Below are 6,910 nucleotides of genomic sequence, written 5' to 3' on the forward strand. Positions count from 1 at the left end.
AGCTGTCATCATCATCATCATAATCATCAACCTATCGGAGCCCACTGCTGAGCAAATGCCTCTTCTCACATTGAGAAGATTAGAGCATTAATCACCACGCTTGCTCAAGACGGGTTGGCGATTTCAATCCTATAATTTGAAATTATAAGACCAGGTTTGCTCACGATATTTTTCTTCTTCATTCTGTGAGAGGTGGGCCTTTAACCTCCAGGCCTCCACGACTATATCTGTATAGTACACATATATTTTAATAATCCTGTTTAACTCTAACTAGTATTTTCAATGAATATTAAGTTTAATTATTATAACCTATTTACATAAACTTAATTTAAACATATATACAATATACATGTCTAAATCTAATTATAAAATATTATACGATAATAGCAATTAATCCATTTATACCAGTAATTAGAAACGAGATTCGATTAGCCATCTAACTAAAATCTCTGTCACAATTCTGCTCCAAGGCCCATTAGCACTAAGGACATACATTTAGTTAGGTTAGCACTATCAAGCACAAACACTGCACCGACTGAGCAAGAACTGTGAAACGGAGACATTAAAGCAATTGCCACGTGGGTGTAATGACTGTCTAAATTACAAGAGATTCCGAATTACATTTATTAAACTGATAAGATAATGATAATTTGATGCCGTCCTACGTGTTTTCTGAAGCGTTTTATGTTTACAACGTGACGTAGTTTTGCTAACTCCCGATGTGGAGTAATATTTTGGGTGCGATATTTTTTTGTCCACTTGATGGTTAGTGACTACTTGATGTACATATTACCAACTGTTTTCGCGCTAAGGACAAAAAATATTTAAAATAAAGTGGCCTGTCTGAACTCTTTAAAAGGAAAATTAGTTTATTTGAAGTAGTTAAACACTGCAATTTCCAATTTATTTTTCATAAATTTATAAAAAAAGTTTTGAAAGGATTTACAAATAATTTTAAATAGTAATGTATTCATTTTTCTAAAATCTATACATACATAAATGATAACTTGTTTAGTTCTAAGTAAAATATACATCTAATTCAAAAAAAGCGTCACTTATTCTTAAAGATGTGAGATGAGTTTAATAAATGTATACAAAAGTACAAATTAAAGGTAAACCAAAATTAAATTAAACTATTACTTAATTTAAAACCAAGAATATAATAAATGAAGACGAACAAAAAAATCAAAGGTATGGAGCGTCTTATGAAATGTAGTTCACATTTCAACCAAAGTAACCTAGTTGTTTACGGCTTCCAGCTGTATTCATATTTCCAACGAGATACACAAACTAAAGGGGAATTAATAAAAGAAAATATGAAACGGCTATGAAGAGGGTCGGCATAAAACATGGAGGGTGGTCGCCGGCTCGCAATTATATGTAAATCCCGGCCACATTAGCGCGCTGTTAGTACGCGTTTCCATTAACATTATTAACGTACAACATTGTGTTATTTATATACAGCAGTACATAAAACCTATCAGTTATTATTTATCGATCGAATCAACTTAATAAAGCTAATGACATTTGTATTAGTTATGTGATCTTTAAATATTTTATAAAAATGGGGAATGCTGAAAAATATCTTTAATAAAGAGAATATCATTTGTTACGGTTCGTAAACGTATCGATCAAAGGTCATCTCTGAATGTAAATGATAACGAGAACAGACCGTCGTATGATAATATGAGTTTAAAGAGCGCCCCTCCACCACTAACACGATAGTTAACACAACCTGCCGGCTTGTTACGTGAATAATACTAATTGAATACGCGATTTAGATTCCCTTTACACCATTTGCTTTATCACCCTATAATTTGGGGCTATGATTATGACATTTGTTACATTGCGTTGAATTTAACCTATAAATCAAGCTAATAAACATTTGTATTTTAATTAAGACCCGGAGCTTTGTTAGTTTCAATAAAGGAAGGTCCGTATTCCGATACATTTTAGATCGTTACTCTATATTGTAAAGTAAGTACTATCATTAACACCATTACACTCAATATCACATTGTGGTAGTGAATTTTGACAATAGAATCACGTTTAATATTTTAAACAGAGGCATGCTCCGAAAATCAAATCGTAAAAGAGATCACTTTGCATTCGGTTATAACATTTGAATTTCTAAACAAAAGTGAACTTAACAAGGAAATTAATTATAAAAATTTCACATACCAATAAAAAAAAAATATTTTGAGAAATACGCCTTAAGATATAAGTAACATATTGCTCTTCTTTTTCATATTAAATAAAAATGATTTGGAACTGCGAGGGGCGTGTTTAATTTCATTGTATCAAGAGTATTATAGAGTAAATATATGTAGTTTATACGTGGGAAGAATGAAAAAAGCATTCTTAATGTACTAAACGTCGTTATTTATGCTTTCAACTAAACCGCTCTTTTTGACCGCAATAGTTATTTTATATATTTAGACAACAAGTATATTAATAGTATATTATTAGTCTTAATATATAGTATGATAAAATATGATGCTTACCTTTTTTATTTTACGGTCAGCAAAAACTATCCAGGACCCCAGACATCCAGCAAAATGTGCACCTAAAATAATGTTGTGATTTCATAGCCATTTTCATTTATTTGCCTTACAATCTCAAGGTACGATGAATGCGACAACTCCTTTATAACAAGGCAAGTTAGTTATAACTATCCTTAAAGTAAATGTTAATAATTTATATTTTACAAATATATCGAAACTAATCTTCCTATAGCCATATTGTTGTATGTTGAAATATACTATAGGGATGTGTCTTAATATATTAAAAAAACATATTTTTAATTATCTACCTTTGAAGTTATATCAATTTATTATAGCCAATTACGCTAGAGCTTCCTAATTATAATAGTTATAGAATAATTTCACATTATATTCCGTGAAAAGGAGTTTTTATATGGTGACGTATTTCGAGTTTATTATCATAATTATATTAACAATAATTTATTCTTTGTCTTACAAAATGACGTTCCTAAGACAAAGATTAAATGGCAGATAAAGTTTGATTAATGGACGTCGACCGTACATTTCCTTTAGGACTTCCAAATTCGACGTTGACTGAGAAGCTCAAATTATATGGATATACCGCGCATACGAATTAGCTGTTGGCGCCGAGAGGTAAGCTGCAAGTGAATTTAGGTAATGTAACAAAGAATATTGCTTCAAACGAGATATGTGTATGATTAATGAAATAATACGAAGAGAGAGAAAGGAATCCCTTCCCTTCTATTACATAAAATAAAATATATCATTTAGAGAAACAAATCCTAAGACCTCCCTAGTACGGTTTATTAAGTATAATGTTGTGATGATATATTAATATACTGAATGTAGCCAAATCGTTTATACACACAATCAATATTATAATTGCTCTTTTTGACAAAATTATATTAAAATCTTGGACCCTCAAACAAAAATCATTAGATTTAATACGAATAAAAAAATGCAATACTTTTTTAATAAATATTTTTAAAAAAGTAAGATATAAAAAAAAAACTGAGAGTTCAACCCAAAATTGGAATATTTGAATGGACTTTCAATATTTATTTACTACTTCAGAACTATTATAAAACATGTCGATAGTTTTTCTTTTAAATTAATTAGTATTAAAGACTAAAGAATGGTAACAGAATTTTGTGTAATGATTTTTGAAATCTGTAGGTTTTCTTGTGATTATTTTTGAAGAAAATATACAAGTAAAACCTTTGTATCTCGGAGTCAAAGAGACAGGAGTCAGTTGACCACACTCCGAGTTTCAGTACATGAAACTCTAGTGACGTCTCTGGTCGTGTGTATTTGATATTTTCTTTTAATAAACATTTTAAATTTCTTTATTAATTTAAATTAAGAAAAAATCTCTAGCCAAACGGTGAAGAGACCTCGAAAAGAAAACTTTAGAAACAAGATCATTCGCAAGTCTGGAAAACAAACCGTAATCAACGTTATACAGAAGAACCTTCTACTTTGTATATTTAAACAAATATGAAAAAAAAAATACGGTGTGTCATACTTTGTTGTTCTAAAGATAATTTAACTTTTATTTCCAAATCACTTTGAAATTTAACGTCATGCTCTGTAGACCCAAGGATTACGACACTTTCTGATATTCAAAGGAATGGTCCATTTAATTTATTTTATTTGGAGCCGTTTTAAAAGTAACATTTAAAATTTGTATCACAGCAGTGTTCACATTCAACACTGTTTCATTTAATCCCGAGTATCATTCTGCTGTGTTGTGTAAGGAATCTTTGGTAATGTTATCTGCAAATCTACATGCTATCTGATTGTTTGGATTTCTGACTTTATGAAAGACCTTGTTTCAGAAATAGTCGTTTGTGGCTGCTCGTTGGAACCAATAGGAGTCACCTCACCTCTCCTCAACTCTATTTTTGAGGGACATTAAATATCTGCAAATACTACCAGTTAGATTTTGGTTACATAAATGACTGTCTGTGTGTCTGGTTATCTGTGAGTGTGAATCTGTGTTTTATTGTCTTCAAGGCTCGAGTGAACAAGATGTTACTAATATAGTGCGTTCTCCGCCCACGATTTCATTTCCACCTACCAACAAAGGAAATGACAATCAAGCACTACCTAGTCATGATAAAAATAAATATATATATATTTTGTAGTTTGTAGTTTGTATACAAAACCTTAAGGATTAAATAAAACTATAATTTTTTTTGATTTATTTTTCAATCATATGTTTAACTTTATATTTATTAACTGCGCCCCAGTTTAGAAAATGAGAAACACAAAACAACAGAGTAAATTAATCTTAATGCTGTTATATTCATAAATTATTTTAAACTTGTGTTAAGACTCATGCATTTTATACACGGCTGATTTTACTAAGAGCGGCTAGAGTGTTCGTGTTTTAAACAGGCGTTGTATATAGTTTGTGATAGTATATCAAACCGAAACTAACGGATATTACCGCATCGTTTGGATGATGTTAATGGAGTAATACACGTGTTGGCACGGTCTGACGAACAAATTCGTTATTATGAATGTACTTTTGCCGGGTAAAGCTATAATACCACATTAAAATTATCAGGATTGAAATACAATATACATGTGAAATAGAATAAAATTTAACTCTTTAACCGATAAGATTATATAGAGCTATAATAATATTACTAATCATTTGCTATAGAAAATCTTAATGAATGCGTCATAATATTCAAGGTAAAATTATGTAAGTATAACAAACAAAACAGTTAATAAAACTGAAATTTCGTCTCACATATAGAGAATCTACTGGAAAAGCAAATAGGCTTCGATTTGGGTAGATATTAATAACTTAATAGCATTTTCTCATTCTTGTAAGTTTACTAATTAAGTATCCAGAATAAAATGTTTGAAAATTTTAAGTATTGCTTACATTTTCCACCCTGTGACTATTTTTATGAGTAGTATTAGTCGTTAAAGGCGTATTTTAAAATTATTGGTTATTCAAACTTTTTCCTCTTTATTTTATTATATGATTAAATTATTTTGAAATTGTTTTCTTGCACATACTTCTTACACAAAAGATAAGAAAAAAATCTGACTTAAGTTTTTTAAGTAACTTTGTACAATTTGTGAATATCTATTTATGTGTTTTGGTTAGAAGCGCACATGTTCATTTGAAACTTCCACAAATCTCTAGATTAATTGTAATATAAATACTTACCTCCTTTTCAGATGTTCTTTTTTAACAGAAATACATTAAGAACTACGTGAATTCTATAGAGGAAGTGTATTTTATATAATTTTCCTGTTTCTGCACCGGTATTTAAGGTGATTAGCTAAACATTTTGAGATAAAACCGAATGCGATGTAAACAGATAAAGAATTGATCTTGTTTTTACTCTTCCAAAAAATAACAATATCTAACATATTTTATATTTTTTCTTTGTAGTTACTTATAACTCTAAGCTAGAAAAATTACTTAACATATGTCTTATTTTTATTTATATTGGCCAGTATATAAAAGACCATAACAATATTATGTATATAATTCTTATAAATTTATTTCACTTTTGGTCCCCTAAAATATAAAATGAAAAGCCGTTTAAATAATCAGACAACGCTAAATAGATTGTTGGAGGCGACGCGCAGTCGTTAGCGCTGAGTTATATCGTTGGCGGCACCTCGATCTTTTTTCTGCCACTGTACGATACAACAAAGAACAAGCAACAGAGAACGAGCACGTTTGTGCATTCTCTTGTTTGCTGAGATATTAAAGAGGCTCTTACTTATTGTGTGTTCAATAAAGCCTCTATTTATAGGTTAAGCTTTCGCTAAACACAAATGTATAATTGGCTACACTCGATACATCAATAATGCGATGGATCGATGTGATTCTTATAATGTGATTAAAACTCTAATCCTATTACAATGGTTCAGATGTTATAACAAATTTATCCGATAGAGCGTGACGTCCACACTCCATCCGCCACATTAACGATACACATGAGAGATGAAAGATTTTACAAAGTCTAAACATTGTTCCAATACTTGTTAATTTTTCGTATGTTGTTCATAGAGATATAGAAAATGAATCAAGTTAAGTATCGACAATGATTTAAAGTAAGAACTTGTTTTGTTTTTTCTCATAAATATTTTTTTTTTTATTTGAAGAGCTGCAAAATGTCTTTAACATCAAGCGTGTAACTGTGACGATTCCTTTACTGTGTTAGTTTGCTTGTTTTTCGACCACATAAAACTGTAAATTATATTTGCATTTAACATCACGGGTGTTTTAAATAAAACATCTTTAAATGAAATTATTTATAAAAGTTGTGTATATATAAACAAAATTTAAAATCTTGTCACGTCACCATAAAACAGTTTTAAATAATATGCTATTTATTCTGTTGTATATGTCATGTCGTGCGACGTGGCCA

The 6,910-nt window shown here is 30.0% G+C and overlaps 1 long non-coding RNA gene across 1 annotated transcript; it reads left to right on the top strand.

The window, feature by feature from the left end:
* The first annotated feature begins 3,054 nt into the window (after positions 1 to 3,054).
* Positions 3,055 to 4,700, top strand: LOC133319389 (uncharacterized). The gene is made up of 2 exons (XR_009753020.1): positions 3,055 to 3,137; positions 4,343 to 4,700. It is a non-coding gene; the product is annotated as an uncharacterized LOC133319389 (long non-coding RNA).
* The last annotated feature ends 2,210 nt before the right edge of the window (positions 4,701 to 6,910 follow it).

The sequence above is a fragment of the Danaus plexippus genome, chromosome 19 (assembly GCF_018135715.1).
Source record: "Danaus plexippus chromosome 19, MEX_DaPlex, whole genome shotgun sequence".
Lineage (NCBI taxonomy): Eukaryota > Metazoa > Arthropoda > Insecta > Lepidoptera > Nymphalidae > Danaus > Danaus plexippus.